Source organism: Helianthus annuus, chromosome 8, assembly GCF_002127325.2.
Source record: "Helianthus annuus cultivar XRQ/B chromosome 8, HanXRQr2.0-SUNRISE, whole genome shotgun sequence".
NCBI classification, from domain to species: Eukaryota; Viridiplantae; Streptophyta; class Magnoliopsida; order Asterales; family Asteraceae; genus Helianthus; species Helianthus annuus.
In genome coordinates this window covers 23,163,576-23,177,590 of record NC_035440.2, presented here as the reverse complement: position 1 = coordinate 23,177,590, position 14,015 = coordinate 23,163,576, and positions in this window count along the sequence as shown.

Below are 14,015 nucleotides of genomic sequence, written 5' to 3'. Positions count from 1 at the left end.
GGGATTTGGAGAAAACGGTAGAAAGTGTGAAAACGTTGAGAACGCTTATCGATCGTCCGATTAAAACAATCTATGAACTAGATTGGCGCGGTGACATTTTCGTAAATAACATCAATTTTATTACATGGACGCGCCTCATTAAGAGTAAAAGCATCTTTACACCTCTATACCAAAACGTCATACTGATGAATAAAACGCCATTACGGACCAAAACACATCGCTATATAAACAAAAACATCCCAAACATAAAAACACACCCCCCGTAACCTGAAACGCCATATTTTCTACTATATACCATTCAACTTACAACGCCAAAATCCCCAAAACATCAAACACAACTACTCAAAAAACGCCATACTTTCTACTATATACCATTCATCTTAGAAAACGCCAAAACACTCAAACATCAAAAATTCAAAAAAAAATCAACGGTTCTTTCAGATACACTATTTCCTCAGTAAAATGCAAAAAATGTCAAATATCGTTTCTTATATATTCAAATATTGTTCTACGCCAAAGTTTCGGATAATGCATTCTTCCCTGAGGTGCTGTGACTCAAATAACATTTTGCTGCATGAGATGGACAAATCATAAACAAAAAGATGTTGGGGTCAGACTTATGTCATTTTCTGCGTTTTGTTCTTGATGAATATTTTAATGGCATGAAAAGACGAATGACACTAATGAGTTGTTTGAAGATACATATTCAAAAAAAAAAAAAAAAACTCATGCCATTTTGCCTTTCCAAACGGCCACAAAAACACAAGCATGGCTAAGCCAAACCACCAGCGAACATGATTCAATGAAGAAAGAGACTGATGACAGTGAATATTTGGAAGATGAAATGTTTTTATTTTTATTTTTTTAATTTTCTTTTTCTGTTGTTTGCTATGTATTTTTCAACTTAGAATAAAAAAATACATTATCTTAATAAAACGCCAAACAGTCATAATGCATATGAAATGTAAGACCCTAACACGCTTTAACTGAAAAGACGCAGCGGAAATACGTACCATAAAATTTCTTTCATTATAAACTTTTTGACTTACTTGAAAGTTCATTTTAAAATAACTCTTTTACAATATATGCATCCTTCGTACTCATTTAATAAAATAAAAGCATAACTTATGTTTATCAAATTACATACTAAAGCATTCCCGTACAATCTATTTTGTGACTCGGTCTTTGATCGTTACTCCTCGTGATGATAATCTGTGGTTCGTACAACCTGCACCCACCACATACATTCGCAACATTAGCATACATTATATACAAACAAGATTCACAATCATGTAGTCTCGTTACGTTCTATCCACATATACTTCCCATCCCGTTATCTTTCTAGATTTAATCATTCCATCCGGGTGTCTAATCCTTGGCGAAACTCCAATAATGTACCTGCATTACATTTCATTCTCGAGGCACACTGTTAATAAGGTCAATACTTAAATGTATTGAAACCACGTATACAATACATACATAACTACGTACATACATACATACCTTTACTTGCATACATACGCATCTACTTACATACATACATGATTACATCTTCACATACGTACTTAAATACATGTCACATTCACTTATTGTAAGTTGAGCCTTATTTATAAACATATCAACATAAATCAATGCAATTACAAACAAACATAACCGACTAACTTCCAACAAACATGATGAACATTCCACTAACACGGTGAACATTCAGCAACATAATGAACATTCTATTAACACGGTGAACATTCAGCAACATAATGAACATTCCATTAACACGGTGAACATTCAGCAACATAATGAACATTCTATTAACACGATGAACATTCAGCAACATAATGAACATTCCATTAACACGGTGAACATTCAGCAACATAATGAACATTCCCTTAACACGATGAACATTCAGCAACATAATGAACATTCTATTAACACGATGAACATTCTGCAACATAATGAACATTCTATTAACACGGTGAACATTCAGCAACATAATGAACATTCTATTAACATGATGAACATTCAGCAACATAATGAACATTCTATTAACACGGTGAACATTCAGCAACAAAATGCACATTCCCTTAACACGATGAACATTCCGCAACATAATGCACATTCCCTTAACACAATGAACATTCAGCAACATAATGCACATTCCATTAACACAATGAACATTCAGCAACATCATGCACTTTCCATTAACACGATGAACATTCAGCAACATAATGAACATTCCATTAACACGGTGAACATTCAGCAACATAATGAACATTCTATTAACACGATGAACATTCAGCAACATAATGAACATTCTATTAACACGATGAACATTCAGCAACATAATGAACATTCCATTAACACGGTAAACATTCAGCAACATAATGAACATTCTATTAACACGATGAACATTCAGCAACATAATGAACATTCTATTAACACGATGAAACTATCATCTTAATTTACATTAAGGATAGACGAAGTTCATATGAACTTACATTGGTACTTACCCTTACCTGTAAATTCTTACTTGGTTTCCCTATATACCACATATTAAACTTCCTTTATAAATGATGAAGGGTGTGAAACCCGAGTGTTAACGTGCTTATCTTGTGTGATTTATTACCGTTTACGTGATTATATACTTTAAATATGTTCACTACGAGCTTTCGTAAATTTACAGGTTAATCGCGTAATTCGGTGAAGTTAGAGGCATTGAAGGCAGCCAACATCTCTAATTTTTAGGGGTCACGTGGACTTTTGGCAAAACAATTGTTTTTGGAGGTGATTAATTATCAAAATTAAATCATATGATCCATCATCCAAAATATATACACATATTTTGAAGAGAGGCAGCCGACATATGCCCAATAGAGTCTAGAGGGTTTTGACTTGATGTCAACATAAATCATCCATCACTTACGGTGGACTTTAGACACACGTGGACCCGTTGACTTGCAGCCATAGTGGGCTTTGTTGAATTGTTATTATTTTTAATAAAACATCATTCATCATTGGATAATTGAAGACACACGCATATGTTTATTGGGCCGATAACAAAGGACATCATCATTGGGCTTGAGTTTTGGTGGCACAACTTGGGATCCATCATATAAATGATTGACGGCAGGAAGCATAGGGGGGATCGAACATCATTAACCATCCACGCAACACATCGACTCAATCATGAATTCGTTATTCTTTCAAGCTTCTCAGGATTGTTCGACCCTCATGAGCGGCTAAATTTCTCGTGGACACTTCGGGTGAATGATTCTTGTTAGACACTTTTAATTCTAGTTTTTGTTTTGTATTGAGATTTGGATTTGTAGTCGGGTGACAGCCGACTATTTACATGATTATATTATTTGTGTGACAGACAAATCCTGAGTGACAGTCAGAGTTATAATTACGTGTTGAATCCAATTATGTTTTTGTTGATTGAATGATTTCTATGTATGTTTGTTTTAATATTTATCTGATCAATTAATATTAAGATTTTGAACTGCATAGGTAATTGGTAGATGTGACTGTCACACCCCCAAAATCCACCTGCGGATAACACCCGCTTCGAGGGCGTGACTGACCAGGATCCAGCCACCAATTATACTGAGCATTTAATTAATAGTAGAAAGATTTAAAATCCGAAGTAATTAACAACATTAGAGTTTAGATTCGGTAATTAGTTTAACAAAACAGCGGAAGCATAAACCAAAATAGTTTTAAAGACAGTTCATTGATCAAAACAGTTATCCCAACACACGGGTTTGACGAACACTACACTTCCCCAAGTAGCAGCTCCTGAATCATTGGTTACCTGCAAAGCATGCAGTAAGGAGTCAACAATAATGCTGAGTGAGTTCACTAGTTGTCCAGTTTTAATTACCAAAAACTTTGTTTCACCGGTTAATTTATCCGTTTATACATGCCCTGGGGAGCTACCCCAAATGTTAGCGACTAAACTGTTTTTCCAATACCGAACACTAGGTAACCGTTGCGTATCCGCAGGATGCCCCGATGTCAATGTTCTATCATCATTGACGGATTTCTGAGTACATTAGTTCACGACCGTCCCAAACCAGGGCACGGTGTGAGGCTGGTAAACACCTAAATAGCGCTATCAACTAATAACCCGCTCGCCTAACCCGGCGACTAATCGGTATTTGTAGTAGGGACTTGAGTGATAGAGTTTCGTTTAGTGCCGTTAGTTGCAATCCGTATAAACAGTAATTAACCAAAAGGTTTCCCAATACCCGGGAAGGAAAAGTAAGTTTTGTTCCCAATAACTAGGGAAGGTATGTAAATGGTATCCCCTTTTACCAGGGGATAGGATTGTCCAAAAGGTTTCCCAATACCAGGGAAGGAAAAGTAAGTTTTGTTCCCAATAACCAGGGAAAGTATGTAAATGGTATCCCCTTTTACCAGGGGATAGGGTTGTTAGTCTCGTGTCCCAAACCACCGGGACGCATGCTTTTAAGTTGTGAACTCACCTTGGGTTGCTCGGTAGGTTTAGGTTACTTGTCAATCACGTTGGTCACCACGTCCTAACATGGTTACCGGTATAGGTCAGGTTTGGTGTACAAGCATTCATGTAAAAACTTACACATAACTAGCACGTATCAAGCATATAAGTAAACAGTGGGTTATTGGGCCGGCCTAAATAATTAAACAGTCAACAGCAACACATAATCCAGTCAACAATAGCCCAAGTTAAACACAGAATGGCCCAATAACCAAAATGGACAGCCCACTCGCAACCGGATGGTCTCGAGTCGCAACCAGGAGGTCTCGGCTTGTCACGTTATGGTTGCGAGTCGCAACCGTGTGGTCTCGAGTCATCATGCTGTGGTTGCGAGTCGCAACCGTCGTAGTCTCGAGTCGCAATCATGAGGTTTCGAGTTGTCATGCTATGGTTGCGAGTCGCAACTACGTGGTCTCGAGTTGTCTTGCCTTGGTTGCGAGTCGCAACGGTGCGGTTGCGAGTCGGAATGCTGTCTTTTTCATGAACACGTGATGATGCAGGTCTGGCAGTCCAATATGTACTATGCAATCAGACCCAGATTAGGAAACAGCCAATAAGGTTCCACTAACATTTTTCCTAAACTGACCAGAAATGAAAATAGATCAAACTTTGCCATTTTTGAAATCTTTAAACCATATTCAACAAGTTTATCCTATATTCATCATTTTCTAGGGTTTTCATATCAACATAATCATATATTTATGAACCAAAATCACATGTTTTAGCAAGATCAATATGCAAAACATACATTATATATCCGAATCTTAAGTTTAACATCATTATTTGCAAGGAATAAAGAAGCATAGTATGGTTAGTCATAATCATTCTTGAACTACCATTTGTTAGTCATTTAAACATGTTATCAAGCTTTGTTCACAAGGGTTTTCACATATAGTCAATCTTCACAAATCATACTAAAAGTTATGCATAACAATTTTAACTAACCATTTTCTAGTTTATAAACATTCATAAATCTTATACACAAAAAGATAATACTAACCGGTTATGAAAGAAGGAGCCAAAACAAAGAGAAGAGAACCGAAAAGATGGGGTGTACGAGTGATAGTCTTGACCGAGTTTCTTGTCCGATATTCCTTGACCGAGATCCAAGCTTGAACCGAAAGTTGTAAGAGAATGGAATGTAGTTGAGGGTTTTCTAGTTGAGAGAGAGTAGGAGAAGTGTGGGTGTGTTTGTGCAACCAAATGAAACAAGTGTGGAAAAGGTTGGAATTTATACACCAAGCATCAAGTAGGCTAAGGGGGGTCTCGGCCCAACCGGTTTCGGCTCACCAGGCCCACTCGAAACCGAGTGGCCCACTCGCAACCCGGTGGTTGCGAGTCGTGGTCTCGGGTCGTAGTCTCGGCTCTTATATATTTATATATAAGACACATACACAACACATATCATGCACACATAACAAAGCACATATCACATAAAGATTCACGTTATCATTAAGTTTAGTCAGTCACTAGTCACATAATGTACAAACAAGTTACCTCACGACACAACGAAAGGTTCTAGATTTCGGGTTGTCACATCATCCCCAAGTTGAAAGAAATTTCGTCCCGAAATTTGATGGCGCTCACTGAGGAAGCTAGTCAAGTTGTAAGGTTTTCCCGGTTATCCTGGGGTGTCACATCCACCCCCCGTTGATCTGGAATTTCGTCCCGAAATTCCGTAGCTTCAGCCTCAGTAGCGTTTGTACTGTTCTCAAACAGTTGGGGATATTTTTGTTTCATCCGATCTTCACGCTCCCAGGTGAATTCTGGGCCGCGACGTGAGTTCTAACGAACTCGAACAAGAGGTATTCTAGTGCTTTTGAGGACCTTAACATCCCGGTCCGTGATTTCGACAGGTTCTTCGACGAATTTCAACTGTTCGTCGATCGTGAGTTCCTTCAGAGGAACTACGTGCGTCTCATCTGACAGACACTTCTTCAGATTCGACACATGGAAAACGTTGTGAACTGCACCGAGTTCTGCTGGCAAGTTCAGTCTGTAGGCCACCTTGCCTATTTTCTCAAGGATTTCGAAAGGTCCAACGTTCCGTGGGTTGAGTTTGCCTCGTTTATCAAAACGAACCACACCCTTCCAGGGTGAAACTTTGAGTGATACCCGCTCCCCAACCTGGAGCTCAAGTGGTTTCCTACCCTTATCGGCGTAGGCCTTCTGACGGTCACGAGCGGCCGCCATGCGTTGTCGTATTTGAGCAATCCGCTCAGTAGTGTCTACCACATGTTCTGGACCAGTGATTTGACTATCCCCCACCTCTGCCCAACAAAGAGGTGACCGGTATTTACGTCCGTACAATGCCTCAAACGGAGCAGCTTTAATGCTGGTGTGGTAGCTGTTATTATACGAGAATTCCACGAGTGGCAGATGCCTTTCCCAGCTGTTGCCAAGTCGTTTACACAGGCGTGAAGCATGTCTTCTAATGTTTGAATAGTGCGTTCGGACTGCCCGTCCGTCTGTGGGTGATACGCTGTGCTCATATCTAAACGTGAGCCAAAAGACTTGTGCATTGTTGCCACAGTTCCGAAGTAAAACGTGCATCTCGATCAGAGATGATAGAGGCGGGCACCCCGTGCCTCAAAACAACTTCCTTGAGGTGTATCTTCGCCAGAGTGGAGAATTTTATCTGTTGTCTTTGATTGCCAAGAAGTGTGCGGATTTCGTGAGTCGCTCCACGATCACCCAGATAGTATCGTTTCCGCGCTGTGATCTAAGTAGGCCAGTAACGAAATCCATGGAAATTTGCTCCCATTTCCATTGTGATATCTCTGGTTGTTGGAGTAGGCCTGAGGGTTTCTGATATTCCGTCTTGACTCGCGTACAAGTCAAACACTTGCTGACGTAAGTTGCTATGTGGGCCTTCATGCTAGGCCACCAATACGTAGTCTTAATATCGTGGTACATCTTTTCCGAACCAGGGTGTACTGAGTAGCGAGATTTGTGCGCGTCATCCATCGCAAGTTCTCGTAAGTCGCCATAGAGTGGGACCTAAATGCGTCCTGTTACATAATAAGCACCGTCTTCCTTCTGTTCTAAGCGTTGCCTTGACCCACGTAGGGCTTCAGCTCTAACGTTCTCTGGTTTCAGTGCTTCTATCTGAGCAGCTCGTATTTGCGAAGGTAGACTAGAATGGATCGTGAGTTGTAAAGCTCTTACGCGCTTAGGCGTAGTGTCCTTCCGACTGAGGACGTCTGCCACTACATTGGCCTTGCCCGGGTGATACCTGATAGAGCACTCGTAATCATTCAGCAGTCCGACCCATCGTCGCTGTCGCATATTCGGTTCCTTCTGCTTGAATATGTGTTCTAAACTTCTGTGGTCGGTGTAGATGGCGCACTTGGTTCCGTATAGGTAATGCCGTCATAACTTAAGTGCGAAGATCACTGCTCCCCGTTCCAAATCAAGCGTTGTGTAGTTCCTTTCGTGCGTCCTAAGTTGTCGAGAGGCGTAAGCAATAACCTTCTCGTGTTGCATCCGTGTGTACTGGGACCCTGATTCGAAGCATCATGGTATACCGCTAGATCACCCGTACCCTAGGGTGAAGATGATGCTCAGTGCATTACAAAGTTGGGATTCGAAAGCTGAAAAGACGTCCTCCTGTTTTGGTCTTTCACGAACACAACACCCTGATGTGCCAACGAGACTTAAGTTGTGCGACCTTCGAAAATCTTGTGATTAAGCTGCGATAGTATCTAGTGGGACCAAGAAACTCCTGTATCCTCGAAGGGATCTTTGATGTTGATCAGTTCCTAACCAAATGGATCTTAGCGAGATCCATGTGTATTCCCACTTCGTTGTTTGATAAAAAGAAAATGTGTACTTCCCGAATCCCGAAGTCATACTTAGGTAGACTTCGCACGTAGACGCTCCTCCCCTAGAAGCTCTACAATGGAATACAAGGGTTGCTCAAGGTGCCCCTTTCTCCTAGAAGTGATTCAAAACGTACTAGATAAACACAGTTGCAGTGTGATCCATAAGCAGCCGGTGGGTTGTTCACCCCAAAAGGTCATGGAATAATTCATCCGGTGTCTCCTGGAAATGGCCTTATTGCGTTCACTATGCCGTTTTAGGAACATCCTCCCTTTGGACTTCCATCTGATGTTAGTTCGTTCGCTACTCATTCTTCACATAGGAGCATGACCCATGTAACTGGCCAACAGGTTGTCAATACAGGATCGAGACAAACGGTTATGGGCTGTCACCTTGATGAGTTCTTAATAGTCAGTATACACAAGAAAAGGCCCATCTTCCCTAGGATAAGTGGGGCTCCCCCAAAGCGAAGAACTAGACCCTACAAAACTCCTGTCCAACGGTTCCTGTAGTTGCTTTGATAGGCCTTGCGACCTTCCTGGCGCAAAATGGTAAAAAGTACAAGTAATCAGGGCTGCCTCAGACGTGAGATCAAACTGAGATTCCGCCTAACAAATTTTCGGAAGAAAAACTGAATGTTCCTCGAATAGCACGCCGAGAGAAACAACGAACAACTGGTGGATCCTCGATCCACTTTTCCTTAGCCTTAACATCCGTAGCGGTTGCTAACACAGCGGAGTAATCCCTCTGTAGACACTTCTGGCCTTCACAGCTGGAATGGCGCTAACTATTGAACTACTCTGATGCTTTAGAATAAATGCCGATCCTCCACACAAAGTTTTCTCCTCACTGGGTATATTCGCGTGATTCCTGGGTAACCAATTCACACTAACTACTGCGTTGTAACCACCGAGTGTGGTAGAAGGAAGGTCGACATTGGACACTCGTCCCACAAGGTCGTGTTTACATCCTAACGAACTTTTGAGATTCTACTTGACTTGCCATCAGTCGATTCCGCATCTGGTTCGGTTTTAAGAAGTATCAGGGTCAAGCAGAATAGAGATGAAGCAAACAACTACCCATACAAGCTACCATGTTGCTACTATGTCTGGCGTCGCCTGCGTCAACCCTAAATGCCCTTCCATGAGCATCATTTCCAATGTTGTTGACCTTGATGTTGTCGCGACTGTTGTTTCTAATGTTGCTTGAAATGGTGCGCTACGATCCTTCACTGACTAGTCCATCTTGTCACGTTTCCGTGCCGCGTCCCAAGGTGTACTTATTGAGCTGGCCGTTACGCATTTCCGCACCATTGTCAATTGTCATCGCTTATGGCCCGACTGATTCGTGAGAGCTGGCTCCTATGAGCCGCTGACTAGGGTTAAGGGTTCGATTGGAGTCAATTCGCTGATGCTCGTTGTTGGTGACTAGGGTCGTTCAAATGCTGAAGCCAGTAAGGTACTACGTCTACCCTCTTGACACGGTATGTTGAGATAGTGTTGCAGAAGTGATCGCACTTCGGGATTTAAGATGTCAACACGTTAAGTTCCAGTAAGCGAAGAAAGGTGAGAAGGATATAGACCAATCATTGTCGTTTCAACACCCATCCCGGGGATGCTCGTACAAGCACCTAATGTTCTACACAGTTCGCTAGGCGTTCATATGGGTGTTCAGGTAATACTCGATAGCATCGAGGTTCGAAAGGGGTGCAGTGAGAAGTGAAAAGATCGTGTTCGAGTAGGAGACAATCACTGCTACGGCTCCTATGGACTGTTGTGTTTCTCATCATACAAATAACGAAATGGAACCCCTTTTTCACTTGTTAAGCCTCACTGGGACTCACATCCACCCCACTATATTATTATGTGTGCACCCACAATAATATTGTGATTTGCATGTTCATCTCAGCTCCCCTTAACTCATGTCAAATGGTTCCCCACACTCGAGTAGATTTCAAAGAGTATCAAGTGGTGTAAGTCATGGAGGTTTAGGGAATTACCACCCTATCAATCACATGATACGAGAAAGTGTACATAAATTCATGTTGGTGTGCTAACGTGCAATCACATGCAATATCGTATGTGGGCTTTCACTAGTTAGGCATACTAGTACGTATAGCGAAACAGGAAACATAAAGTAAGCAAACAAGTAAACACTGGTCCGAGCTATGAGGTCAAAAGTGTTGAGCCTTGCACTTGGAGTGTAGTGTCGTCACGAGTCACGGGTTATAGTCTGGTTTTCTCCAAAAAGATTTACCCCTTTTTAACCAAGTTCACTATAACCAATGGCTCTGATACCAATCTGTCACACCCCCAAAATCCACCTGCGGATAACACCCGCTTCGAGGGCGTGACTGACCAGGATCCAGCCACCAATTATACTGAGCATTTAATTAATAGTAGAAAGATTTAAAATCCGAAGTAATTAACAACATTAGAGTTTAGATTCGGTAATTAGTTTAACAAAACAGCGGAAGCATAAACCAAAATAGTTTTAAAGACAGTTCATTGATCAAAACAGTTATCCCAACACACGGGTTTGACGAACACTACACTTCCCCAAGTAGCAGCTCCTGAATCATTGGTTACCTGCAAAGCATGCAGTAAGGAGTCAACAATAATGCTGAGTGAGTTCACTAGTTGTCCAGTTTTAATTACCAAAAACTTTGTTTCACCGGTTAATTTATCCGTTTATACATGCCCTGGGGAGCTACCCCAAATGTTAGCGACTAAACTGTTTTTCCAATACCGAACACTAGGTAACCGTTGCGTATCCGCAGGATGCCCCGATGTCAATGTTCTATCATCATTGACGGATTTCTGAGTACATTAGTTCACGACCGTCCCAAACCAGGGCACGGTGTGAGGCTGGTAAACACCTAAATAGCGCTATCAACTAATAACCCGCTCGCCTAACCCGGCGACTAATCGGTATTTGTAGTAGGGACTTGAGTGATAGAGTTTCGTTTAGTGCCGTTAGTTGCAATCCGTATAAACAGTAATTAACCAAAAGGTTTCCCAATACCCGGGAAGGAAAAGTAAGTTTTGTTCCCAATAACTAGGGAAGGTATGTAAATGGTATCCCCTTTTACCAGGGGATAGGATTGTCCAAAAGGTTTCCCAATACCAGGGAAGGAAAAGTAAGTTTTGTTCCCAATAACCAGGGAAAGTATGTAAATGGTATCCCCTTTTACCAGGGGATAGGGTTGTTAGTCTCGTGTCCCAAACCACCGGGACGCATGCTTTTAAGTTGTGAACTCACCTTGGGTTGCTCGGTAGGTTTAGGTTACTTGTCAATCACGTTGGTCACCACGTCCTAACATGGTTACCGGTATAGGTCAGGTTTGGTGTACAAGCATTCATGTAAAAACTTACACATAACTAGCACGTATCAAGCATATAAGTAAACAGTGGGTTATTGGGCCGGCCTAAATAATTAAACAGTCAACAGCAACACATAATCCAGTCAACAATAGCCCAAGTTAAACACAGAATGGCCCAATAACCAAAATGGACAGCCCACTCGCAACCGGATGGTCTCGAGTCGCAACCAGGAGGTCTCGGCTTGTCACGTTATGGTTGCGAGTCGCAACCGTGTGGTCTCGAGTCATCATGCTGTGGTTGCGAGTCGCAACCGTCGTAGTCTCGAGTCGCAATCATGAGGTTTCGAGTTGTCATGCTATGGTTGCGAGTCGCAACTACGTGGTCTCGAGTTGTCTTGCCTTGGTTGCGAGTCGCAACGGTGCGGTTGCGAGTCGGAATGCTGTCTTTTTCATGAACACGTGATGATGCAGGTCTGGCAGTCCAATATGTACTATGCAATCAGACCCAGATTAGGAAACAGCCAATAAGGTTCCACTAACATTTTTCCTAAACTGACCAGAAATGAAAATAGATCAAACTTTGCCATTTTTGAAATCTTTAAACCATATTCAACAAGTTTATCCTATATTCATCATTTTCTAGGGTTTTCATATCAACATAATCATATATTTATGAACCAAAATCACATGTTTTAGCAAGATCAATATGCAAAACATACATTATATATCCGAATCTTAAGTTTAACATCATTATTTGCAAGGAATAAAGAAGCATAGTATGGTTAGTCATAATCATTCTTGAACTACCATTTGTTAGTCATTTAAACATGTTATCAAGCTTTGTTCACAAGGGTTTTCACATATAGTCAATCTTCACAAATCATACTAAAAGTTATGCATAACAATTTTAACTAACCATTTTCTAGTTTATAAACATTCATAAATCTTATACACAAAAAGATAATACTAACCGGTTATGAAAGAAGGAGCCAAAACAAAGAGAAGAGAACCGAAAAGATGGGGTGTACGAGTGATAGTCTTGACCGAGTTTCTTGTCCGATATTCCTTGACCGAGATCCAAGCTTGAACCGAAAGTTGTAAGAGAATGGAATGTAGTTGAGGGTTTTCTAGTTGAGAGAGAGTAGGAGAAGTGTGGGTGTGTTTGTGCAACCAAATGAAACAAGTGTGGAAAAGGTTGGAATTTATACACCAAGCATCAAGTAGGCTAAGGGGGGTCTCGGCCCAACCGGTTTCGGCTCACCAGGCCCACTCGAAACCGAGTGGCCCACTCGCAACCCGGTGGTTGCGAGTCGTGGTCTCGGGTCGTAGTCTCGGCTCTTATATATTTATATATAAGACACATACACAACACATATCATGCACACATAACAAAGCACATATCACATAAAGATTCACGTTATCATTAAGTTTAGTCAGTCACTAGTCACATAATGTACAAACAAGTTACCTCACGACACAACGAAAGGTTCTAGATTTCGGGTTGTCACAGTGACAGATTTACTATTCAATCAATAGCATCCAATAAAATCAGAACTAGCTTATTAGTAATTACAGAATCTGAATCCCGGAGTGGTCACGTTCCTATCTTTGTTTTCTCATTTTCACAATACTTATTCATAAAAATTACAAAAATAGATAAACTAGCAAATTTCATAAAGTAAGTTTAGATTAGTTAAACGGTATTACACTGACCACATGCTCCTCTGGATTCGATACCTGACTTACCCTGTCTATAGGTAGATTTTTGTGATGGAGAGTGTGAAACCCGGGTGTTAAAGTGTGTTATATTGATTGTTTTATTTCATTTGAAGTAATTATATGGCGTGAATGTGATGACTACGTAGATTTGTGATGTTACAGGTTAATCGGTTTAAACCGGTTAATTTCGTATGCTTGATGATGAACCGGAACACCCATGGATGTCAACCGAGCATATCACGTTGCTAGGTACTTATTTCGGGTGATGAAACAATTTCGAAACACAACAAACGGGTACGAATGAAGTGCAGGGGTACTAATTGTCAAAGTGGGAAAGTGAAGCAAGAAAAAGAATCGGAGCCTATGGTCTGCGTTTGATATGTTTACAGAAACTACAAACCGTAGCCTACGGTCTTATCCGTAGGTTACGGCAAACTATACAAGGCAGCCACAAACTTTTGTTTTAATGAGATATAACAAAATTCTTTGGGGTTCACGTGACATTGGAGGGATATTATAATATATAATCAATTAAATTTGATTGAAGACAATAGTGTACAGCACATGGGCCGAACTAAGGATTTGGTAGCCATAATTGGACTTTTGAGGAAAGAAATAAGATCACAACATCCTACACCA